Source organism: Musca autumnalis, unplaced genomic scaffold (genome assembly GCF_047663935.1).
Source record: "Musca autumnalis isolate F117 unplaced genomic scaffold, ASM4766393v1 scaffold_2, whole genome shotgun sequence".
Lineage (NCBI taxonomy): Eukaryota > Metazoa > Arthropoda > Insecta > Diptera > Muscidae > Musca > Musca autumnalis.
Genome location: NW_027411755.1, coordinates 80,418,620 through 80,442,613, shown reverse-complemented (window position 1 = coordinate 80,442,613; position 23,994 = coordinate 80,418,620). Strand labels below are relative to the sequence as shown.

The following is a 23,994-nucleotide window of genomic DNA, read 5'->3' as shown; positions in this document are numbered from 1 at the left end:
AGGAGGCAAATTTTCGCAAAATGCATTTATTTTTAACAATATTTAAGAAATTTTAACATTTATTAAAAAACAAGAATTTTTATTGTAAAATTCTTTAAAAAAATTGTCTATATTTCCAAAAAAAGGTAATTTAAGGAGCCAAATTTTCCCAAAATACATTTATTTTTAGCAATATTTAATAAATTTTAACATTTATTAAAAAAACTACAATTTTTGTTAGATTTTTTGATGCCAAATTAATACATACTGGTTATGTTCACTAATAACTAAAGGAAACAGTCAACATTTTCCTTTATAAAACGAAAATAAAACTTCTTGTTCGTTTGTGTGTTTGTGTGCAATAAGTAAACGAAATTGTTTTAAACACACAAGCAATGAAATCAATGGCCATATGAAGCAAAATAAACTATGTTTCTTCGCCAACGACCATACCACGCTGAGTACATCGGTTCTCGTCCGATCACCGAAATTAAGCAGCGTCGGGCGCGGTTAGTACTTAGATGGGGGACCGCTTGGGAACACCGCGTGTTGTTGGCATTGTCCAAAATTTTTTTATTTTATTTTATTTTCTTTTTTATTTTTCTCTATTAAATAAAAAAAGAATGAAGTCGATATCTTCATTTTTAACCGAAATAGAGCCAAAATAAAAAACTCAACTGCCTATTATTTTAAGGTAAATGTAAAACATTCGCTATTGATTATGCTCAGTTGTACGTAACTAGATACAATAGTCTATGATTTCCTTTGTAAAACAAAAGTAAAATTCTTTATAAATTTGTTTCGTTTCTCAAAAAACGTAATTTAAGGAGGCAAATTTTCGCAAAATGCATTTATTTTTAACAATATTTAAGAAATTTTAACATTTATTAAAAAACAAGAATTTTTATTGTAAAATTCTTTAAAAAAATTGTCTATATTTCCAAAAAAAGGTAATTTAAGGAGCCAAATTTTCCCAAAATACATTTATTTTTAGCAATATTTAATAAATTTTAACATTTATTAAAAAAACTACAATTTTTGTTAGATTTTTTGATGCCAAATTAATACATACTGGTTATGTTCACTAATAACTAAAGGAAACAGTCAACATTTTCCTTTATAAAACGAAAATAAAACTTCTTGTTCGTTTGTGTGTTTGTGTGCAATAAGTAAACGAAATTGTTTTAAACACACAAGCAATGAAATCAATGGCCATATGAAGCAAAATAAACTATGTTTCTTCGCCAACGACCATACCACGCTGAGTACATCGGTTCTCGTCCGATCACCGAAATTAAGCAGCGTCGGGCGCGGTTAGTACTTAGATGGGGGACCGCTTGGGAACACCGCGTGTTGTTGGCATTGTCCAAAATTTTTTTATTTTATTTTATTTTCTTTTTTATTTTTCTCTATTAAATAAAAAAAGAATGAAGTCGATATCTTCATTTTTAACCGAAATAGAGCCAAAATAAAAAACTCAACTGCCTATTATTTTAAGGTAAATGTAAAACATTCGCTATTGATTATGCTCAGTTGTACGTAACTAGATACAATAGTCTATGATTTCCTTTGTAAAACAAAAGTAAAATTCTTTATAAATTTGTTTCGTTTCTCAAAAAACGTAATTTAAGGAGGCAAATTTTCGCAAAATGCATTTGTTTTTAACAATATTTAAGAAATTTTAACATTTATTAAAAAACAAGAATTTTTATTGTAAAATTCTTTAAAAAAATTGTCTATATTTCCAAAAAAAGGTAATTTAAGGAGCCAAATTTTCCCAAAATACATTTATTTTTAGCAATATTTAATAAATTTTAACATTTATTAAAAAAACTACAATTTTTGTTAGATTTTTTGATGCCAAATTAATACATACTGGTTATGTTCACTAATAACTAAAGGAAACAGTCAACATTTTCCTTTATAAAACGAAAATAAAACTTCTTGTTCGTTTGTGTGTTTGTGTGCAATAAGTAAACGAAATTGTTTTAAACACACAAGCAATGAAATCAATGGCCATATGAAGCAAAATAAACTATGTTTCTTCGCCAACGACCATACCACGCTGAGTACATCGGTTCTCGTCCGATCACCGAAATTAAGCAGCGTCGGGCGCGGTTAGTACTTAGATGGGGGACCGCTTGGGAACACCGCGTGTTGTTGGCATTGTCCAAAATTTTTTTATTTTATTTTATTTTCTTTTTTATTTTTCTCTATTAAATAAAAAAAGAATGAAGTCGATATCTTCATTTTTAACCGAAATAGAGCCAAAATAAAAAACTCAACTGCCTATTATTTTAAGGTAAATGTAAAACATTCGCTATTGATTATGCTCAGTTGTACGTAACTAGATACAATAGTCTATGATTTCCTTTGTAAAACAAAAGTAAAATTCTTTATAAATTTGTTTCGTTTCTCAAAAAACGTAATTTAAGGAGGCAAATTTTCGCAAAATGCATTTATTTTTAACAATATTTAAGAAATTTTAACATTTATTAAAAAACAAGAATTTTTATTGTAAAATTCTTTAAAAAAATTGTCTATATTTCCAAAAAAAGGTAATTTAAGGAGCCAAATTTTCCCAAAATACATTTATTTTTAGCAATATTTAATAAATTTTAACATTTATTAAAAAAACTACAATTTTTGTTAGATTTTTTGATGCCAAATTAATACATACTGGTTATGTTCACTAATAACTAAAGGAAACAGTCAACATTTTCCTTTATAAAACGAAAATAAAACTTCTTGTTCGTTTGTGTGTTTGTGTGCAATAAGTAAACGAAATTGTTTTAAACACACAAGCAATGAAATCAATGGCCATATGAAGCAAAATAAACTATGTTTCTTCGCCAACGACCATACCACGCTGAGTACATCGGTTCTCGTCCGATCACCGAAATTAAGCAGCGTCGGGCGCGGTTAGTACTTAGATGGAAGACCGCTTGGGAACACCGCGTGTTGTTGGCATTGTCCAAAATTTTTTTATTTTATTTTATTTTCTTTTTTATTTTTCTCTATTAAATAAAAAAAGAATGAAGTCGATATCTTCATTTTTAACCGAAATAGAGCCAAAATAAAAAACTCAACTGCCTATTATTTTAAGGTAAATGTAAAACATTCGCTATTGATTATGCTCAGTTGTACGTAACTAGATACAATAGTCTATGATTTCCTTTGTAAAACAAAAGTAAAATTCTTTATAAATTTGTTTCGTTTCTCAAAAAACGTAATTTAAGGAGGCAAATTTTCGCAAAATGCATTTATTTTTAACAATATTTAAGAAATTTTAACATTTATTAAAAAACAAGAATTTTTATTGTAAAATTCTTTAAAAAAATTGTCTATATTTCCAAAAAAAGGTAATTTAAGGAGCCAAATTTTCCCAAAATACATTTATTTTTAGCAATATTTAATAAATTTTAACATTTATTAAAAAAACTACAATTTTTGTTAGATTTTTTGATGCCAAATTAATACATACTGGTTATGTTCACTAATAACTAAAGGAAACAGTCAACATTTTCCTTTATAAAACGAAAATAAAACTTCTTGTTCGTTTGTGTGTTTGTGTGCAATAAGTAAACGAAATTGTTTTAAACACACAAGCAATGAAATCAATGGCCATATGAAGCAAAATAAACTATGTTTCTTCGCCAACGACCATACCACGCTGAGTACATCGGTTCTCGTCCGATCACCGAAATTAAGCAGCGTCGGGCGCGGTTAGTACTTAGATGGAAGACCGCTTGGGAACACCGCGTGTTGTTGGCATTGTCCAAAATTTTTTTATTTTATTTTATTTTCTTTTTTATTTTTCTCTATTAAATAAAAAAAGAATGAAGTCGATATCTTCATTTTTAACCGAAATAGAGCCAAAATAAAAAACTCAACTGCCTATTATTTTAAGGTAAATGTAAAACATTCGCTATTGATTATGCTCAGTTGTACGTAACTAGATACAATAGTCTATGATTTCCTTTGTAAAACAAAAGTAAAATTCTTTATAAATTTGTTTCGTTTCTCAAAAAACGTAATTTAAGGAGGCAAATTTTCGCAAAATGCATTTATTTTTAACAATATTTAAGAAATTTTAACATTTATTAAAAAACAAGAATTTTTATTGTAAAATTCTTTAAAAAAATTGTCTATATTTCCAAAAAAAGGTAATTTAAGGAGCCAAATTTTCCCAAAATACATTTATTTTTAGCAATATTTAATAAATTTTAACATTTATTAAAAAAACTACAATTTTTGTTAGATTTTTTGATGCCAAATTAATACATACTGGTTATGTTCACTAATAACTAAAGGAAACAGTCAACATTTTCCTTTATAAAACGAAAATAAAACTTCTTGTTCGTTTGTGTGTTTGTGTGCAATAAGTAAACGAAATTGTTTTAAACACACAAGCAATGAAATCAATGGCCATATGAAGCAAAATAAACTATGTTTCTTCGCCAACGACCATACCACGCTGAGTACATCGGTTCTCGTCCGATCACCGAAATTAAGCAGCGTCGGGCGCGGTTAGTACTTAGATGGGGGACCGCTTGGGAACACCGCGTGTTGTTGGCATTGTCCAAAATTTTTTTATTTTATTTTATTTTCTTTTTTATTTTTCTCTATTAAATAAAAAAAGAATGAAGTCGATATCTTCATTTTTAACCGAAATAGAGCCAAAATAAAAAACTCAACTGCCTATTATTTTAAGGTAAATGTAAAACATTCGCTATTGATTATGCTCAGTTGTACGTAACTAGATACAATAGTCTATGATTTCCTTTGTAAAACAAAAGTAAAATTCTTTATAAATTTGTTTCGTTTCTCAAAAAACGTAATTTAAGGAGGCAAATTTTCGCAAAATGCATTTATTTTTAACAATATTTAAGAAATTTTAACATTTATTAAAAAACAAGAATTTTTATTGTAAAATTCTTTAAAAAAATTGTCTATATTTCCAAAAAAAGGTAATTTAAGGAGCCAAATTTTCCCAAAATACATTTATTTTTAGCAATATTTAATAAATTTTAACATTTATTAAAAAAACTACAATTTTTGTTAGATTTTTTGATGCCAAATTAATACATACTGGTTATGTTCACTAATAACTAAAGGAAACAGTCAACATTTTCCTTTATAAAACGAAAATAAAACTTCTTGTTCGTTTGTGTGTTTGTGTGCAATAAGTAAACGAAATTGTTTTAAACACACAAGCAATGAAATCAATGGCCATATGAAGCAAAATAAACTATGTTTCTTCGCCAACGACCATACCACGCTGAGTACATCGGTTCTCGTCCGATCACCGAAATTAAGCAGCGTCGGGCGCGGTTAGTACTTAGATGGGGGACCGCTTGGGAACACCGCGTGTTGTTGGCATTGTCCAAAATTTTTTTATTTTATTTTATTTTCTTTTTTATTTTTCTCTATTAAATAAAAAAAGAATGAAGTCGATATCTTCATTTTTAACCGAAATAGAGCCAAAATAAAAAACTCAACTGCCTATTATTTTAAGGTAAATGTAAAACATTCGCTATTGATTATGCTCAGTTGTACGTAACTAGATACAATAGTCTATGATTTCCTTTGTAAAACAAAAGTAAAATTCTTTATAAATTTGTTTCGTTTCTCAAAAAACGTAATTTAAGGAGGCAAATTTTCGCAAAATGCATTTATTTTTAACAATATTTAAGAAATTTTAACATTTATTAAAAAACAAGAATTTTTATTGTAAAATTCTTTAAAAAAATTGTCTATATTTCCAAAAAAAGGTAATTTAAGGAGCCAAATTTTCCCAAAATACATTTATTTTTAGCAATATTTAATAAATTTTAACATTTATTAAAAAAACTACAATTTTTGTTAGATTTTTTGATGCCAAATTAATACATACTGGTTATGTTCACTAATAACTAAAGGAAACAGTCAACATTTTCCTTTATAAAACGAAAATAAAACTTCTTGTTCGTTTGTGTGTTTGTGTGCAATAAGTAAACGAAATTGTTTTAAACACACAAGCAATGAAATCAATGGCCATATGAAGCAAAATAAACTATGTTTCTTCGCCAACGACCATACCACGCTGAGTACATCGGTTCTCGTCCGATCACCGAAATTAAGCAGCGTCGGGCGCGGTTAGTACTTAGATGGGGGACCGCTTGGGAACACCGCGTGTTGTTGGCATTGTCCAAAATTTTTTTATTTTATTTTATTTTCTTTTTTATTTTTCTCTATTAAATAAAAAAAGAATGAAGTCGATATCTTCATTTTTAACCGAAATAGAGCCAAATTAAAAAACTCAACTGCCTATTATTTTAAGGTAAATGTAAAACATTCGCTATTGATTATGCTCAGTTGTACGTAACTAGATACAATAGTCTATGATTTCCTTTGTAAAACAAAAGTAAAATTCTTTATAAATTTGTTTCGTTTCTCAAAAAACGTAATTTAAGGAGGCAAATTTTCGCAAAATGCATTTATTTTTAACAATATTTAAGAAATTTTAACATTTATTAAAAAACAAGAATTTTTATTGTAAAATTCTTTAAAAAAATTGTCTATATTTCCAAAAAAAGGTAATTTAAGGAGCCAAATTTTCCCAAAATACATTTATTTTTAGCAATATTTAATAAATTTTAACATTTATTAAAAAAACTACAATTTTTGTTAGATTTTTTGATGCCAAATTAATACATACTGGTTATGTTCACTAATAACTAAAGGAAACAGTCAACATTTTCCTTTATAAAACGAAAATAAAACTTCTTGTTCGTTTGTGTGTTTGTGTGCAATAAGTAAACGAAATTGTTTTAAACACACAAGCAATGAAATCAATGGCCATATGAAGCAAAATAAACTATGTTTCTTCGCCAACGACCATACCACGCTGAGTACATCGGTTCTCGTCCGATCACCGAAATTAAGCAGCGTCGGGCGCGGTTAGTACTTAGATGGAAGACCGCTTGGGAACACCGCGTGTTGTTGGCATTGTCCAAAATTTTTTTATTTTATTTTATTTTCTTTTTTATTTTTCTCTATTAAATAAAAAAAGAATGAAGTCGATATCTTCATTTTTAACCGAAATAGAGCCAAAATAAAAAACTCAACTGCCTATTATTTTAAGGTAAATGTAAAACATTCGCTATTGATTATGCTCAGTTGTACGTAACTAGATACAATAGTCTATGATTTCCTTTGTAAAACAAAAGTAAAATTCTTTATAAATTTGTTTCGTTTCTCAAAAAACGTAATTTAAGGAGGCAAATTTTCGCAAAATGCATTTATTTTTAACAATATTTAAGAAATTTTAACATTTATTAAAAAACAAGAATTTTTATTGTAAAATTCTTTAAAAAAATTGTCTATATTTCCAAAAAAAGGTAATTTAAGGAGCCAAATTTTCCCAAAATACATTTATTTTTAGCAATATTTAATAAATTTTAACATTTATTAAAAAAACTACAATTTTTGTTAGATTTTTTGATGCCAAATTAATACATACTGGTTATGTTCACTAATAACTAAAGGAAACAGTCAACATTTTCCTTTATAAAACGAAAATAAAACTTCTTGTTCGTTTGTGTGTTTGTGTGCAATAAGTAAACGAAATTGTTTTAAACACACAAGCAATGAAATCAATGGCCATATGAAGCAAAATAAACTATGTTTCTTCGCCAACGACCATACCACGCTGAGTACATCGGTTCTCGTCCGATCACCGAAATTAAGCAGCGTCGGGCGCGGTTAGTACTTAGATGGGGGACCGCTTGGGAACACCGCGTGTTGTTGGCATTGTCCAAAATTTTTTTATTTTATTTTATTTTCTTTTTTATTTTTCTCTATTAAATAAAAAAAGAATGAAGTCGATATCTTCATTTTTAACCGAAATAGAACCAAAATAAAAAACTCAACTGCCTATTATTTTAAGGTAAATGTAAAACATTCGCTATTGATTATGCTCAGTTGTACGTAACTAGATACAATAGTCTATGATTTCCTTTGTAAAACAAAAGTAAAATTCTTTATAAATTTGTTTCGTTTCTCAAAAAACGTAATTTAAGGAGGCAAATTTTCGCAAAATGCATTTATTTTTAACAATATTTAAGAAATTTTAACATTTATTAAAAAACAAGAATTTTTATTGTAAAATTCTTTAAAAAAATTGTCTATATTTCCAAAAAAAGGTAATTTAAGGAGCCAAATTTTCCCAAAATACATTTATTTTTAGCAATATTTAATAAATTTTAACATTTATTAAAAAAACTACAATTTTTGTTAGATTTTTTGATGCCAAATTAATACATACTGGTTATGTTCACTAATAACTAAAGGAAACAGTCAACATTTTCCTTTATAAAACGAAAATAAAACTTCTTGTTCGTTTGTGTGTTTGTGTGCAATAAGTAAACGAAATTGTTTTAAACACACAAGCAATGAAATCAATGGCCATATGAAGCAAAATAAACTATGTTTCTTCGCCAACGACCATACCACGCTGAGTACATCGGTTCTCGTCCGATCACCGAAATTAAGCAGCGTCGGGCGCGGTTAGTACTTAGATGGGGGACCGCTTGGGAACACCGCGTGTTGTTGGCATTGTCCAAAATTTTTTTATTTTATTTTATTTTCTTTTTTATTTTTCTCTATTAAATAAAAAAAGAATGAAGTCGATATCTTCATTTTTAACCGAAATAGAGCCAAAATAAAAAACTCAACTGCCTATTATTTTAAGGTAAATGTAAAACATTCGCTATTGATTATGCTCAGTTGTACGTAACTAGATACAATAGTCTATGATTTCCTTTGTAAAACAAAAGTAAAATTCTTTATAAATTTGTTTCGTTTCTCAAAAAACGTAATTTAAGGAGGCAAATTTTCGCAAAATGCATTTATTTTTAACAATATTTAAGAAATTTTAACATTTATTAAAAAACAAGAATTTTTATTGTAAAATTCTTTAAAAAAATTGTCTATATTTCCAAAAAAAGGTAATTTAAGGAGCCAAATTTTCCCAAAATACATTTATTTTTAGCAATATTTAATAAATTTTAACATTTATTAAAAAAACTACAATTTTTGTTAGATTTTTTGATGCCAAATTAATACATACTGGTTATGTTCACTAATAACTAAAGGAAACAGTCAACATTTTCCTTTATAAAACGAAAATAAAACTTCTTGTTCGTTTGTGTGTTTGTGTGCAATAAGTAAACGAAATTGTTTTAAACACACAAGCAATGAAATCAATGGCCATATGAAGCAAAATAAACTATGTTTCTTCGCCAACGACCATACCACGCTGAGTACATCGGTTCTCGTCCGATCACCGAAATTAAGCAGCGTCGGGCGCGGTTAGTACTTAGATGGGGGACCGCTTGGGAACACCGCGTGTTGTTGGCATTGTCCAAAATTTTTTTATTTTATTTTATTTTCTTTTTTATTTTTCTCTATTAAATAAAAAAAGAATGAAGTCGATATCTTCATTTTTAACCGAAATAGAGCCAAAATAAAAAACTCAACTGCCTATTATTTTAAGGTAAATGTAAAACATTCGCTATTGATTATGCTCAGTTGTACGTAACTAGATACAATAGTCTATGATTTCCTTTGTAAAACAAAAGTAAAATTCTTTATAAATTTGTTTCGTTTCTCAAAAAACGTAATTTAAGGAGGCAAATTTTCGCAAAATGCATTTATTTTTAACAATATTTAAGAAATTTTAACATTTATTAAAAAACAAGAATTTTTATTGTAAAATTCTTTAAAAAAATTGTCTATATTTCCAAAAAAAGGTAATTTAAGGAGCCAAATTTTCCCAAAATACATTTATTTTTAGCAATATTTAATAAATTTTAACATTTATTAAAAAAACTAAAATTTTTGTTAGATTTTTTGATGCCAAATTAATACATACTGGTTATGTTCACTAATAACTAAAGGAAACAGTCAACATTTTCCTTTATAAAACGAAAATAAAACTTCTTGTTCGTTTGTGTGTTTGTGTGCAATAAGTAAACGAAATTGTTTTAAACACACAAGCAATGAAATCAATGGCCATATGAAGCAAAATAAACTATGTTTCTTCGCCAACGACCATACCACGCTGAGTACATCGGTTCTCGTCCGATCACCGAAATTAAGCAGCGTCGGGCGCGGTTAGTACTTAGATGGGGGACCGCTTGGGAACACCGCGTGTTGTTGGCATTGTCCAAAATTTTTTTATTTTATTTTATTTTCTTTTTTATTTTTCTCTATTAAATAAAAAAAGAATGAAGTCGATATCTTCATTTTTAACCGAAATAGAGCCAAAATAAAAAACTCAACTGCCTATTATTTTAAGGTAAATGTAAAACATTCGCTATTGATTATGCTCAGTTGTACGTAACTAGATACAATAGTCTATGATTTCCTTTGTAAAACAAAAGTAAAATTCTTTATAAATTTGTTTCGTTTCTCAAAAAACGTAATTTAAGGAGGCAAATTTTCGCAAAATGCATTTATTTTTAACAATATTTAAGAAATTTTAACATTTATTAAAAAACAAGAATTTTTATTGTAAAATTCTTTAAAAAAATTGTCTATATTTCCAAAAAAAGGTAATTTAAGGAGCCAAATTTTCCCAAAATACATTTATTTTTAGCAATATTTAATAAATTTTAACATTTATTAAAAAAACTACAATTTTTGTTAGATTTTTTGATGCCAAATTAATACATACTGGTTATGTTCACTAATAACTAAAGGAAACAGTCAACATTTTCCTTTATAAAACGAAAATAAAACTTCTTGTTCGTTTGTGTGTTTGTGTGCAATAAGTAAACGAAATTGTTTTAAACACACAAGCAATGAAATCAATGGCCATATGAAGCAAAATAAACTATGTTTCTTCGCCAACGACCATACCACGCTGAGTACATCGGTTCTCGTCCGATCACCGAAATTAAGCAGCGTCGGGCGCGGTTAGTACTTAGATGGGGGACCGCTTGGGAACACCGCGTGTTGTTGGCATTGTCCAAAATTTTTTTATTTTATTTTATTTTCTTTTTTATTTTTCTCTATTAAATAAAAAAAGAATGAAGTCGATATCTTCATTTTTAACCGAAATAGAGCCAAAATAAAAAACTCAACTGCCTATTATTTTAAGGTAAATGTAAAACATTCGCTATTGATTATGCTCAGTTGTACGTAACTAGATACAATAGTCTATGATTTCCTTTGTAAAACAAAAGTAAAATTCTTTATAAATTTGTTTCGTTTCTCAAAAAACGTAATTTAAGGAGGCAAATTTTCGCAAAATGCATTTATTTTTAACAATATTTAAGAAATTTTAACATTTATTAAAAAACAAGAATTTTTATTGTAAAATTCTTTAAAAAAATTGTCTATATTTCCAAAAAAAGGTAATTTAAGGAGCCAAATTTTCCCAAAATACATTTATTTTTAGCAATATTTAATAAATTTTAACATTTATTAAAAAAACTACAATTTTTGTTAGATTTTTTGATGCCAAATTAATACATACTGGTTATGTTCACTAATAACTAAAGGAAACAGTCAACATTTTCCTTTATAAAACGAAAATAAAACTTCTTGTTCGTTTGTGTGTTTGTGTGCAATAAGTAAACGAAATTGTTTTAAACACACAAGCAATGAAATCAATGGCCATATGAAGCAAAATAAACTATGTTTCTTCGCCAACGACCATACCACGCTGAGTACATCGGTTCTCGTCCGATCACCGAAATTAAGCAGCGTCGGGCGCGGTTAGTACTTAGATGGGGGACCGCTTGGGAACACCGCGTGTTGTTGGCATTGTCCAAAATTTTTTTATTTTATTTTATTTTCTTTTTTATTTTTCTCTATTAAATAAAAAAAGAATGAAGTCGATATCTTCATTTTTAACCGAAATAGAGCCAAAATAAAAAACTCAACTGCCTATTATTTTAAGGTAAATGTAAAACATTCGCTATTGATTATGCTCAGTTGTACGTAACTAGATACAATAGTCTATGATTTCCTTTGTAAAACAAAAGTAAAATTCTTTATAAATTTGTTTCGTTTCTCAAAAAACGTAATTTAAGGAGGCAAATTTTCGCAAAATGCATTTATTTTTAACAATATTTAAGAAATTTTAACATTTATTAAAAAACAAGAATTTTTATTGTAAAATTCTTTAAAAAAATTGTCTATATTTCCAAAAAAAGGTAATTTAAGGAGCCAAATTTTCCCAAAATACATTTATTTTTAGCAATATTTAATAAATTTTAACATTTATTAAAAAAACTACAATTTTTGTTAGATTTTTTGATGCCAAATTAATACATACTGGTTATGTTCACTAATAACTAAAGGAAACAGTCAACATTTTCCTTTATAAAACGAAAATAAAACTTCTTGTTCGTTTGTGTGTTTGTGTGCAATAAGTAAACGAAATTGTTTTAAACACACAAGCAATGAAATCAATGGCCATATGAAGCAAAATAAACTATGTTTCTTCGCCAACGACCATACCACGCTGAGTACATCGGTTCTCGTCCGATCACCGAAATTAAGCAGCGTCGGGCGCGGTTAGTACTTAGATGGGGGACCGCTTGGGAACACCGCGTGTTGTTGGCATTGTCCAAAATTTTTTTATTTTATTTTATTTTCTTTTTTATTTTTCTCTATTAAATAAAAAAAGAATGAAGTCGATATCTTCATTTTTAACCGAAATAGAGCCAAAATAAAAAACTCAACTGCCTATTATTTTAAGGTAAATGTAAAACATTCGCTATTGATTATGCTCAGTTGTACGTAACTAGATACAATAGTCTATGATTTCCTTTGTAAAACAAAAGTAAAATTCTTTATAAATTTGTTTCGTTTCTCAAAAAACGTAATTTAAGGAGGCAAATTTTCGCAAAATGCATTTATTTTTAACAATATTTAAGAAATTTTAACATTTATTAAAAAACAAGAATTTTTATTGTAAAATTCTTTAAAAAAATTGTCTATATTTCCAAAAAAAGGTAATTTAAGGAGCCAAATTTTCCCAAAATACATTTATTTTTAGCAATATTTAATAAATTTTAACATTTATTAAAAAAACTACAATTTTTGTTAGATTTTTTGATGCCAAATTAATACATACTGGTTATGTTCACTAATAACTAAAGGAAACAGTCAACATTTTCCTTTATAAAACGAAAATAAAACTTCTTGTTCGTTTGTGTGTTTGTGTGCAATAAGTAAACGAAATTGTTTTAAACACACAAGCAATGAAATCAATGGCCATATGAAGCAAAATAAACTATGTTTCTTCGCCAACGACCATACCACGCTGAGTACATCGGTTCTCGTCCGATCACCGAAATTAAGCAGCGTCGGGCGCGGTTAGTACTTAGATGGGGGACCGCTTGGGAACACCGCGTGTTGTTGGCATTGTCCAAAATTTTTTTATTTTATTTTATTTTCTTTTTTATTTTTCTCTATTAAATAAAAAAAGAATGAAGTCGATATCTTCATTTTTAACCGAAATAGAGCCAAAATAAAAAACTCAACTGCCTATTATTTTAAGGTAAATGTAAAACATTCGCTATTGATTATGCTCAGTTGTACGTAACTAGATACAATAGTCTATGATTTCCTTTGTAAAACAAAAGTAAAATTCTTTATAAATTTGTTTCGTTTCTCAAAAAACGTAATTTAAGGAGGCAAATTTTCGCAAAATGCATTTATTTTTAACAATATTTAAGAAATTTTAACATTTATTAAAAAACAAGAATTTTTATTGTAAAATTCTTTAAAAAAATTGTCTATATTTCCAAAAAAAGGTAATTTAAGGAGCCAAATTTTCCCAAAATACATTTATTTTTAGCAATATTTAATAAATTTTAACATTTATTAAAAAAACTACAATTTTTGTTAGATTTTTTGATGCCAAATTAATACATACTGGTTATGTTCACTAATAACTAAAGGAAACAGTCAACATTTTCCTTTATAAAACGAAAATAAAACTTCTTGTTCGTTTGTGTGTTTGTGTGCAATAAGTAAACGAAATTATTTTAAACACACAAGCAATGAAATCAATGGCCATATGAAGCAAAATAAACTATGTTTCTTCGCCAACGACCATACCACGCTGAGTACATCGGTTCTCGTCCGATCACCGAAATTAAGCAGCGTCGGGCGCGGTTAGTACTTAGATGGGGGACCGCTTGGGAACACCGCGTGTTGTTGGCATTGTCCAAATTTTTTTTATTTTATTTTATTTTCTTTTTTATTTTTCTCTATTAAATAAAAAAAGAATGAAGTCGATATCTTCATTTTTAACCGAAATAGAGCCAAAATAAAAAACTCAACTGCCTATTATTTTAAGGTAAATGTAAAACATTCGCTATTGATTATGCTCAGTTGTACGTAACTAGATACAATAGTCTATGATTTCCTTTGTAAAACAAAAGTAAAATTCTTTATAAATTTGTTTCGTTTCTCAAAAAACGTAATTTAAGGAGGCAAATTTTCGCAAAATGCATTTATTTTTAACAATATTTAAGAAATTTTAACATTTATTAAAAAACAAGAATTTTTATTGTAAAATTCTTTAAAAAAATTGTCTATATTTCCAAAAAAAGGTAATTTAAGGAGCCAAATTTTCCCAAAATACATTTATTTTTAGCAATATTTAATAAATTTTAACATTTATTAAAAAAACTACAATTTTTGTTAGATTTTTTGATGCCAAATTAATACATACTGGTTATGTTCACTAATAACTAAAGGAAACAGTCAACATTTTCCTTTATAAAACGAAAATAAAACTTCTTGTTCGTTTGTGTGTTTGTGTGCAATAAGTAAACGAAATTGTTTTAAACACACAAGCAATGAAATCAATGGCCATATGAAGCAAAATAAACTATGTTTCTTCGCCAACGACCATACCACGCTGAGTACATCGGTTCTCGTCCGATCACCGAAATTAAGCAGCGTCGGGCGCGGTTAGTACTTAGATGGGGGACCGCTTGGGAATACCGCGTGTTGTTGGCATTGTCCAAAATTTTTTTATTTTATTTTATTTTCTTTTTTATTTTTCTCTATTAAATAAAAAAAGAATGAAGTCGATATCTTCATTTTTAACCGAAATAGAGCCAAAATAAAAAACTCAACTGCCTATTATTTTAAGGTAAATGTAAAACATTCGCTATTGATTATGCTCAGTTGTACGTAACTAGATACAATAGTCTATGATTTCCTTTGTAAAACAAAAGTAAAATTCTTTATAAATTTGTTTCGTTTCTCAAAAAACGTAATTTAAGGAGGCAAATTTTCGCAAAATGCATTTATTTTTAACAATATTTAAGAAATTTTAACATTTATTAAAAAACAAGAATTTTTATTGTAAAATTCTTTAAAAAAATTGTCTATATTTCCAAAAAAAGGTAATTTAAGGAGCCAAATTTTCCCAAAATACATTTATTTTTAGCAATATTTAATAAATTTTAACATTTATTAAAAAAACTACAATTTTTGTTAGATTTTTTGATGCCAAATTAATACATACTGGTTATGTTCACTAATAACTAAAGGAAACAGTCAACATTTTCCTTTATAAAACGAAAATAAAACTTCTTGTTCGTTTGTGTGTTTGTGTGCAATAAGTAAACGAAATTGTTTTAAACACACAAGCAATGAAATCAATGGCCATATGAAGCAAAATAAACTATGTTTCTTCGCCAACGACCATACCACGCTGAGTACATCGGTTCTCGTCCGATCACCGAAATTAAGCAGCGTCGGGCGCGGTTAGTACTTAGATGGGGGACCGCTTGGGAACACCGCGTGTTGTTGGCATTGTCCAAAATTTTTTTATTTTATTTTATTTTCTTTTTTATTTTTCTCTATTAAATAAAAAAAGAATGAAGTCGATATCTTCATTTTTAACCGAAATAGAGCCAAAATAAAAAACTCAACTGCCTATTATTTTAAGGTAAATGTAAAACATTCGCTATTGATTATGCTCAGTTGTACGTAACTAGATACAATAGTCTATGATTTCCTTTGTAAAACAAAAGTAAAATTCTTTATAAATTTGTTTCGTTTCTCAAAAAACGTAATTTAAGGAGGCAAATTTTCGCAAAATGCATTTATTTTTAACAATATTTAAGAAATTTTAACATTTATTAAAAAACAAGAATTTTTATTGTAAAATTCTTTAAAAAAATTGTCTATATTTCCAAAAAAAGGTAATTTAAGGAGCCAAATTTTCCCAAAATACATTTATTTTTAGCAATATTTAATAAATTTTAACATTTATTAAAAAAACTACAATTTTTGTTAGATTTTTTGATGCCAAATTAATACATACTGGTTATGTTCACTAATAACTAAAGGAAACAGTCAACATTTTCCTTTATAAAACGAAAATAAAACTTCTTGTTCGTTTGTGTGTTTGTGTGCAATAAGTAAACGAAATTGTTTTAAACACACAAGCAATGAAATTAATGGCCATATGAAGCAAAATAAACTATGTTTCTTCGCCAACGACCATACCACGCTGAGTACATCGGTTCTCGTCCGATCACCGAAATTAAGCAGCGTCGGGCGCGGTTAGTACTTAGATGGGGGACCGCTTGGGAACACCGCGTGTTGTTGGCATTGTCCAAAATTTTTTTATTTTATTTTATTTTCTTTTTTATTTTTCTCTATTAAATAAAAAAAGAATGAAGTCGATATCTTCATTTTTAACCGAAATAGAGCCAAAATAAAAAACTCAACTGCCTATTATTTTAAGGTAAATGTAAAACATTCGCTATTGATTATGCTCAGTTGTACGTAACTAGATACAATAGTCTATGATTTCCTTTGTAAAACAAAAGTAAAATTCTTTATAAATTTGTTTCGTTTCTCAAAAAACGTAATTTAAGGAGGAAAATTTTCGCAAAATGCATTTATTTTTAACAATATTTAAGAAATTTTAACATTTATTAAAAAACAAGATTTTTTATTGTAAAATTCTTTAAAAAAATTGTCTATATTTCCAAAAAAAGGTAATTTAAGGAGCCAAATTTTCCCAAAATACATTTATTTTTAGCAATATTTAATAAATTTTAACATTTATTAAAAAAACTACAATTTTTGTTAGATTTTTTGATGCCAAATTAATACATACTGGTTATGTTCACTAATAACTAAAGGAAACAGTCAACATTTTCCTTTATAAAACGAAAATAAAACTTCTTGTTCGTTTGTGTGTTTGTGTGCAATAAGTAAACGAAATTGTTTTAAACACACAAGCAATGAAATCAATGGCCATATGAAGCAAAATAAACTATGTTTCTTCGCCAACGACCATACCACGCTGAGTACATCGGTTCTCGTCCGATCACCGAAATTAAGCAGCGTCGGGCGCGGTTAGTACTTAGATGGGGGACCGCTTGGGAACACCGCGTGTTGTTGGCATTGTCCAAAATTTTTTTATTTTATTTTATTTTCTTTTTTATTTTTCTCTATTAAATAAAAAAAGAATGAAGTCGATATCTTCATTTTTAACCGAAATAGAGCCAAAATAAAAAACTCAACTGCCTATTGTTTTAAGGTAAATGTAAAACATTCGCTATTGATTATGCTCAGTTGTACGTAACTAGATACAATAGTCTATGATTTCCTTTGTAAAACAAAAGTAAAATTCTTTATAAATTTGTTTCGTTTCTCAAAAAACGTAATTTAAGGAGGCAAATTTTCGCAAAATGCATTTATTTTTAACAATATTTAAGAAATTTTAACATTTATTAAAAAACAAGAATTTTTATTGTAAAATTCTTTAAAAAAATTGTCTATATTTCCAAAAAAAGGTAATTTAAGGAGCCAAATTTTCCCAAAATACATTTATTTTTAGCAATATTTAATAAATTTTAACATTTATTAAAAAAACTACAATTTTTGTTAGATTTTTTGATGCCAAATTAATACATACTGGTTATGTTCACTAATAACTAAAGGAAACAGTCAACATTTTCCTTTATAAAACGAAAATAAAACTTCTTGTTCGTTTGTGTGTTTGTGTGCAATAAGTAAACGAAATTGTTTTAAACACACAAGCAATGAAATCAATGGCCATATGAAGCAAAATAAACTATGTTTCTTCGCCAACGACCATACCACGCTGAGTACATCGGTTCTCGTCCGATCACCGAAATTAAGCAGCGTCGGGCGCGGTTAGTACTTAGATGGGGGACCGCTTTGGAACACCGCGTGTTGTTGGCATTGTCCAAAATTTTTTTATTTTATTTTATTTTCTTTTTTATTTTTCTCTATTAAATAAAAAAAGAATGAAGTCGATATCTTCATTTTTAACCGAAATAGAGCCAAAATAAAAAACTCAACTGCCTATTATTTTAAGGTAAATGTAAAACATTCGCTATTGATTATGCTCAGTTGTACGTAACTAGATACAATAGTCTATGATTTCCTTTGTAAAACAAAAGTAAAATTCTTTATAAATTTGTTTCGTTTCTCAAAAAACGTAATTTAAGGAGGCAAATTATCGCAAAATGCATTTATTTTTAACAATATTTAAGAAATTTTAACATTTATTAAAAAACAAGAATTTTTATTGTAAAATTCTTTAAAAAAATTGTCTATATTTCCAAAAAAAGGTAATTTAAGGAGCCAAATTTTCCCAAAATACATTTATTTTTAGCAATATTTAATAAATTTTAACATTTATTAAAAAAACTACAATTTTTGTTAGATTTTTTGATGCCAAATTAATACATACTGGTTATGTTCACTAATAACTAAAGGAAACAGTCAACATTTTCCTTTATAAAACGAAAATAAAACTTCTTGTTCGTTTGTGTGTTTGTGTGCAATAAGTAAACGAAATTGTTTTAAACACACAAGCAATGAAATCAATGGCCATATGAAGCAAAATAAACTATGTTTCTTCGCCAACGACCATACCACGCTGAGTACATCGGTTCTCGTCCGATCACCGAAATTAAGCAGCGTCGGGCGCGGTTAGTACTTAGATGGGGGACCGCTTGGGAACACCGCGTGTTGTTGGCATTGTCCAAAATTTTTTTATTTTATTTTATTTTCTTTTTTATTTTTCTCTATTAAATAAAAAACAAGTAAGAACAGACTATAGTCGGACGGGGCCGACCATGTGATACCCTATACCACTAAACGCGTCTTCTTGGGATAAAGTTATAAGATGTGCATTAGAAATTTTACCAATTTTCACACAAAAGTTTTGATCAATTTAACCCGCTAAATATTATCCGATCATACCGTTGACTTGCACGCTACTTCTTCATCTCAAACCAAAACTACGTTTAAAATTTCGCGCCGATCGGACTATTATTGCGACCTACAGAGCGGCTACAAAATCGAGCAAAAATTTTGTTTTTGGTCCATTTCATCCCTTTAACATTTCACGATCATCGCCAAAAACTAATCAGTTCTATTCTGGTCCAAACCCGACCTCCATACTAAATTTCGTGACAATCGGTCCATAATTGCGGCCTCTAGCTTGATTACAATTTTTAATGGACGGACAGACGGACGGACGGACGGACGGACACACATCGCTAAATCGCTTTATCTCGTCGAGATATGAAGTTTGGTATACCACATGAGGGGTCTACGACGAATATTTCGCGGCGTTACATGAATTTTTGGGAAAACAAACTTATTATACCCTTTTCCACATTGTGGTATAGGGTATAAAGAATGAAGTCGATATCTTCATTTTTAACCGAAATAGAGCCAAAATAAAAAACTCAACTGCCTATTATTTTAAGGTAAATGTAAAACATTCGCTATTGATTATGCTCAGTTGTACGTAACTAGATACAATAGTCTATGATTTCCTTTGTAAAACAAAAGTAAAATTCTTTATAAATTTGTTTCGTTTCTCAAAAAACGTAATTTAAGGAGGCAAATTTTCGCAAAATGCATTTATTTTTAACAATATTTAAGAAATTTTAACATTTATTAAAAAACAAGAATTTTTATTGTAAAATTCTTTAAAAAAATTGTCTATATTTCCAAAAAAAGGTAATTTAAGGAGCCAAATTTTCCCAAAATACATTTATTTTTAGCAATATTTAATAAATTTTAACATTTATTAAAAAAACTACAATTTTTGTTAGATTTTTTGATGCCAAATTAATACATACTGGTTATGTTCACTAATAACTAAAGGAAACAGTCAACATTTTCCTTTATAAAACGAAAATAAAACTTCTTGTTCGTTTGTGTGTTTGTGTGCAATAAGTAAACGAAATTGTTTTAAACACACAAGCAATAAAATCAATGGCCATATGAAGCAAAATAAACTATGTTTCTTCGCCAACGACCATACCACGCTGAGTACATCGGTTCTCGTCCGATCACCGAAATTAAGCAGCGTCGGGCGCGGTTAGTACTTAGATGGGGGACCGCTTGGGAACACCGCGTGTTGTTGGCATTGTCCAAAATTTTTTTATTTTATTTTATTTTCTTTTTTATTTTTCTCTATTAAATAAAAAAAGAATGAAGTCGATATCTTCATTTTTAACCGAAATAGAGCCAAAATAAAAAACTCAACTGCCTATTATTTTAAGGTAAATGTAAAACATTCGCTATTGATTATGCTCAGTTGTACGTAACTAGATACAATAGTCTATGATTTCCTTTGTAAAACAAAAGTAAAATTCTTTATAAATTTGTTTCGTTTCTCAAAAAACGTAATTTAAGGAGGCAAATTTTCGCAAAATGCATTTATTTTTAACAATATTTAAGAAATTTTAACATTTATTAAAAAACAAGAATTTTTATTGTAAAATTCTTTAAAAAAATTGTCTATATTTCCAAAAAAAGGTAATTTAAGGAGCCAAATTTTCCCAAAATACATTTATTTTGAGCAATATTTAATAAATTTTAACATTTATTAAAAAAACTACAATTTTTGTTAGATTTTTTGATGCCAAATTAATACATACTGGTTATGTTCACTAATAACTAAAGGAAACAGTCAACATTTTCCTTTATAAAACGAAAATAAAACTTCTTGTTCGTTTGTGTGTTTGTGTGCAATAAGTAAACGAAATTGTTTTAAACACACAAGCAATGAAATCAATGGCCATATGAAGCAAAATAAACTATGTTTCTTCGCCAACGACCATACCACGCTGAGTACATCGGTTCTCGTCCGATCACCGAAATTAAGCAGCGTCGGGCGCGGTTAGTACTTAGATGGGGGACCGCTTGGGAACACCGCGTGTTGTTGGCATTGTCCAAAATTTTTTTATTTTATTTTATTTTCTTTTTTATTTTTCTCTATTAAATAAAAAAAGAATGAAGTCGATATCTTCATTTTTAACCGAAATAGAGCCAAAATAAAAAACTCAACTGCCTATTATTTTAAGGTAAATGTAAAACATTCGCTATTGATTATGCTCAGTTGTACGTAACTAGATACAATAGTCTATGATTTCCTTTGTAAAACAAAAGTAAAATTCTTTATAAATTTGTTTCGTTTCTCAAAAAACGTAATTTAAGGAGGCAAATTTTCGCAAAATGCATTTATTTTTAACAATATTTAAGAAATTTTAACATTTATTAAAAAACAAGAATTTTTATTGTAAAATTCTTTAAAAAAATTGTCTATATTTCCAAAAAAAGGTAATTTAAGGAGCCAAATTTTCCCAAAATACATTTATTTTTAGCAATATTTAATAAATTTTAACATTTATTAAAAAAACTACAATTTTTGTTAGATTTTTTGATGCCAAATTAATACATACTGGTTATGTTCACTAATAACTAAAGGAAACAGTCAACATTTTCCTTTATAAAACGAAAATAAAACTTCTTGTTCGTTTGTGTGTTTGTGTGCAATAAGTAAACGAAATTGTTTTAAACACACAAGCAATGAAATCAATGGCCATATGAAGCAAAATAAACTATGTTTCTTCGCCAACGACCATACCACGCTGAGTACATCGGTTCTCGTCCGATCACCGAAATTAAGCAGCGTCGGGCGCGGTTAGTACTTAGATGGGGGACCGCTTGGGAACACCGCGTGTTGTTGGCATTGTCCAAAATTTTTTTATTTTCTTTTTTATTTTTCTCTATTAAATAAAAAAAGAATGAAGTCGATATCTTCATTTTTAACCGAAATAGAGCCAAAATAAAAAACTCAACTGCCTATTATTTTAAGGTAAATGTAAAACATTCGCTATTGATTATGCTCAGTTGTACGTAACTAGATACAATAGTCTATGATTTCCTTTGTAAAACAAAAGTAAAATTCTTTATAAATTTGTTTCGTTTCTCAAAAAACGTAATTTAAGGAGGCAAATTTTCGCAAAATGCATTTATTTTTAACAATATTTAAGAAATTTTAACATTTATTAAAAAACAAGAATTTTTATTGTAAAATTCTTTAAAAAAATTGTCTATATTTCCAAAAAAAGGTAATTTAAGGAGCCAAATTTTCCCAAAATACATTTATTTTTAGCAATATTTAATAAATTTTAACATTTATTAAAAAAACTACAATTTTTGTTAGATTTTTTGATGCCAAATTAATACATACTGGTTATGTTCACTAATAACTAAAGGAAACAGTCAACATTTTCCTTTATAAAACGAAAATAAAACTTCTTGTTCGTTTGTGTGTTTGTGTGCAATAAGTAAACGAAATTGTTTTAAACACACAAGCAATGAAATCAATGGCCATATGAAGCAAAATAAACTATGTTTCTTCGCCAACGACCATACCACGCTGAGTACATCGGTTCTCGTCCGATCACCGAAATTAAGCAGCGTCGGGCGCGGTTAGTACTTAGATGGGGGACCGCTTGGGAACACCGCGTGTTGTTGGCATTGTCCAAAATTTTTTTATTTTATTTTATTTTCTTTTTTATTTTTCTCTATTAAATAAAAAAAGAATGAAGTCGATATCTTCATTTTTAACCGAAATAGAGCCAAAATAAAAAACTCAACTGCCTATTATTTTAAGGTAAATGTAAAACATTCGCTATTGATTATGCTCAGTTGTACGTAACTAGATACAATAGTCTATGATTTCCTTTGTAAAACAAAAGTAAAATTCTTTATAAATTTGTTTCGTTTCTCAAAAAACGTAATTTAAGGAGGCAAATTTTCGCAAAATGCATTTATTTTTAACAATATTTAAGAAATTTTAACATTTATTAAAAAACAAGCATTTTTATTGTAAAATTCTTTAAAAAAATTGTCTATATTTCCAAAAAAAGGTAATTTAAGGAGCCAAATTTTCCCAAAATACATTTATTTTTAGCAATATTTAATAAATTTTAACATTTATTAAAAAAACTACAATTTTTGTTAGATTTTTTGATGCCAAATTAATACATACTGGTTATGTTCACTAATAACTAAAGGAAACAGTCAACATTTTCCTTTATAAAACGAAAATAAAACTTCTTGTTCGTTTGTGTGTTTGTGTGCAATAAGTAAACGAAATTGTTTTAAACACACAAGCAATGAAATCAATGGCCATATGAAGCAAAATAAACTATGTTTCTTCGCCAACGACCATACCACGCTGAGTACATCGGTTCTCGTCCGATCACCGAAATTAAGCAGCGTCGGGCGCGGTTAGTACTTAGATGGGGGACCGCTTGGGAACACCGCGTGTTGTTGGCATTGTCCAAAATTTTTTTATTTTATTTTATTTTCTTTTTTATTTTTCTCTATTAAATAAAAAAAGAATGAAGTCGATATCTTCATTTTTAACCGAAATAGAGCCAAAATAAAAAACTCAACTGCCTATTATTTTAAGGTAAATGTAAAACATTCGCTATTGATTATGCTCAGTTGTACGTAACTAGATACAATAGTCTATGATTTCCTTTGTAAAACAAAAGTAAAATTCTTTATAAATTTGTTTCGTTTCTCAAAAAACGTAATTTAAGGAGGCAAATTTTCGCAAAATGCATTTATTTTTAACAATATTTAAGAAATTTTAACATTTATTAAAAAACAAGAATTTTTATTGTA

General features: G+C 28.0%; 29 non-coding genes across 29 annotated transcripts; all 29 read left to right on the top strand.

Annotated features, from left to right (window-relative positions):
* The first annotated feature begins 418 nt into the window (after positions 1-418).
* Positions 419-537, top strand: LOC141395544 (5S ribosomal RNA). Its single transcript, XR_012410675.1, has one exon. It is a non-coding gene; the product is annotated as a 5S ribosomal RNA (ribosomal RNA).
* A 685-nt stretch (positions 538-1,222) lies between these two features.
* Positions 1,223-1,341, top strand: LOC141395543 (5S ribosomal RNA). Its single transcript, XR_012410674.1, has one exon. It is a non-coding gene; the product is annotated as a 5S ribosomal RNA (ribosomal RNA).
* Positions 1,342-2,026: 685 nt separating this feature from the next.
* On the top strand, positions 2,027-2,145 carry LOC141395542 (5S ribosomal RNA). Its single transcript, XR_012410673.1, has one exon. It is a non-coding gene; the product is annotated as a 5S ribosomal RNA (ribosomal RNA).
* A 685-nt stretch (positions 2,146-2,830) lies between these two features.
* On the top strand, positions 2,831-2,949 carry LOC141395968 (5S ribosomal RNA). The gene has a single exon (XR_012411081.1). It is a non-coding gene; the product is annotated as a 5S ribosomal RNA (ribosomal RNA).
* A 685-nt stretch (positions 2,950-3,634) lies between these two features.
* Positions 3,635-3,753, top strand: LOC141395967 (5S ribosomal RNA). Its single transcript, XR_012411080.1, has one exon. It is a non-coding gene; the product is annotated as a 5S ribosomal RNA (ribosomal RNA).
* Positions 3,754-4,438: 685 nt separating this feature from the next.
* LOC141395541 (5S ribosomal RNA) lies at positions 4,439-4,557 on the top strand. The gene has a single exon (XR_012410672.1). It is a non-coding gene; the product is annotated as a 5S ribosomal RNA (ribosomal RNA).
* A 685-nt stretch (positions 4,558-5,242) lies between these two features.
* Positions 5,243-5,361, top strand: LOC141395540 (5S ribosomal RNA). Its single transcript, XR_012410671.1, has one exon. It is a non-coding gene; the product is annotated as a 5S ribosomal RNA (ribosomal RNA).
* Positions 5,362-6,046: 685 nt separating this feature from the next.
* LOC141395539 (5S ribosomal RNA) lies at positions 6,047-6,165 on the top strand. Its single transcript, XR_012410670.1, has one exon. It is a non-coding gene; the product is annotated as a 5S ribosomal RNA (ribosomal RNA).
* A 685-nt stretch (positions 6,166-6,850) lies between these two features.
* LOC141395965 (5S ribosomal RNA) lies at positions 6,851-6,969 on the top strand. Its single transcript, XR_012411078.1, has one exon. It is a non-coding gene; the product is annotated as a 5S ribosomal RNA (ribosomal RNA).
* A 685-nt stretch (positions 6,970-7,654) lies between these two features.
* Positions 7,655-7,773, top strand: LOC141395538 (5S ribosomal RNA). Its single transcript, XR_012410669.1, has one exon. It is a non-coding gene; the product is annotated as a 5S ribosomal RNA (ribosomal RNA).
* A 685-nt stretch (positions 7,774-8,458) lies between these two features.
* LOC141395536 (5S ribosomal RNA) lies at positions 8,459-8,577 on the top strand. The gene has a single exon (XR_012410667.1). It is a non-coding gene; the product is annotated as a 5S ribosomal RNA (ribosomal RNA).
* Positions 8,578-9,262: 685 nt separating this feature from the next.
* On the top strand, positions 9,263-9,381 carry LOC141395535 (5S ribosomal RNA). Its single transcript, XR_012410666.1, has one exon. It is a non-coding gene; the product is annotated as a 5S ribosomal RNA (ribosomal RNA).
* Positions 9,382-10,066: 685 nt separating this feature from the next.
* LOC141395534 (5S ribosomal RNA) lies at positions 10,067-10,185 on the top strand. Its single transcript, XR_012410665.1, has one exon. It is a non-coding gene; the product is annotated as a 5S ribosomal RNA (ribosomal RNA).
* Positions 10,186-10,870: 685 nt separating this feature from the next.
* Positions 10,871-10,989, top strand: LOC141395533 (5S ribosomal RNA). Its single transcript, XR_012410664.1, has one exon. It is a non-coding gene; the product is annotated as a 5S ribosomal RNA (ribosomal RNA).
* Positions 10,990-11,674: 685 nt separating this feature from the next.
* On the top strand, positions 11,675-11,793 carry LOC141395532 (5S ribosomal RNA). Its single transcript, XR_012410663.1, has one exon. It is a non-coding gene; the product is annotated as a 5S ribosomal RNA (ribosomal RNA).
* A 685-nt stretch (positions 11,794-12,478) lies between these two features.
* On the top strand, positions 12,479-12,597 carry LOC141396037 (5S ribosomal RNA). The gene has a single exon (XR_012411132.1). It is a non-coding gene; the product is annotated as a 5S ribosomal RNA (ribosomal RNA).
* A 685-nt stretch (positions 12,598-13,282) lies between these two features.
* On the top strand, positions 13,283-13,401 carry LOC141396026 (5S ribosomal RNA). The gene has a single exon (XR_012411121.1). It is a non-coding gene; the product is annotated as a 5S ribosomal RNA (ribosomal RNA).
* A 685-nt stretch (positions 13,402-14,086) lies between these two features.
* Positions 14,087-14,205, top strand: LOC141396014 (5S ribosomal RNA). The gene has a single exon (XR_012411110.1). It is a non-coding gene; the product is annotated as a 5S ribosomal RNA (ribosomal RNA).
* Positions 14,206-14,890: 685 nt separating this feature from the next.
* Positions 14,891-15,009, top strand: LOC141395644 (5S ribosomal RNA). The gene has a single exon (XR_012410773.1). It is a non-coding gene; the product is annotated as a 5S ribosomal RNA (ribosomal RNA).
* A 685-nt stretch (positions 15,010-15,694) lies between these two features.
* LOC141396002 (5S ribosomal RNA) lies at positions 15,695-15,813 on the top strand. Its single transcript, XR_012411099.1, has one exon. It is a non-coding gene; the product is annotated as a 5S ribosomal RNA (ribosomal RNA).
* Positions 15,814-16,498: 685 nt separating this feature from the next.
* LOC141395991 (5S ribosomal RNA) lies at positions 16,499-16,617 on the top strand. Its single transcript, XR_012411092.1, has one exon. It is a non-coding gene; the product is annotated as a 5S ribosomal RNA (ribosomal RNA).
* A 685-nt stretch (positions 16,618-17,302) lies between these two features.
* Positions 17,303-17,421, top strand: LOC141395988 (5S ribosomal RNA). Its single transcript, XR_012411090.1, has one exon. It is a non-coding gene; the product is annotated as a 5S ribosomal RNA (ribosomal RNA).
* A 685-nt stretch (positions 17,422-18,106) lies between these two features.
* On the top strand, positions 18,107-18,225 carry LOC141395970 (5S ribosomal RNA). Its single transcript, XR_012411083.1, has one exon. It is a non-coding gene; the product is annotated as a 5S ribosomal RNA (ribosomal RNA).
* Positions 18,226-18,910: 685 nt separating this feature from the next.
* On the top strand, positions 18,911-19,029 carry LOC141395977 (5S ribosomal RNA). Its single transcript, XR_012411089.1, has one exon. It is a non-coding gene; the product is annotated as a 5S ribosomal RNA (ribosomal RNA).
* A 1,286-nt stretch (positions 19,030-20,315) lies between these two features.
* Positions 20,316-20,434, top strand: LOC141395966 (5S ribosomal RNA). The gene has a single exon (XR_012411079.1). It is a non-coding gene; the product is annotated as a 5S ribosomal RNA (ribosomal RNA).
* Positions 20,435-21,119: 685 nt separating this feature from the next.
* LOC141395955 (5S ribosomal RNA) lies at positions 21,120-21,238 on the top strand. Its single transcript, XR_012411068.1, has one exon. It is a non-coding gene; the product is annotated as a 5S ribosomal RNA (ribosomal RNA).
* A 685-nt stretch (positions 21,239-21,923) lies between these two features.
* Positions 21,924-22,042, top strand: LOC141395943 (5S ribosomal RNA). The gene has a single exon (XR_012411057.1). It is a non-coding gene; the product is annotated as a 5S ribosomal RNA (ribosomal RNA).
* A 675-nt stretch (positions 22,043-22,717) lies between these two features.
* Positions 22,718-22,836, top strand: LOC141395931 (5S ribosomal RNA). The gene has a single exon (XR_012411046.1). It is a non-coding gene; the product is annotated as a 5S ribosomal RNA (ribosomal RNA).
* Positions 22,837-23,521: 685 nt separating this feature from the next.
* Positions 23,522-23,640, top strand: LOC141395920 (5S ribosomal RNA). The gene has a single exon (XR_012411035.1). It is a non-coding gene; the product is annotated as a 5S ribosomal RNA (ribosomal RNA).
* Positions 23,641-23,994: the final 354 nt, after the last annotated feature.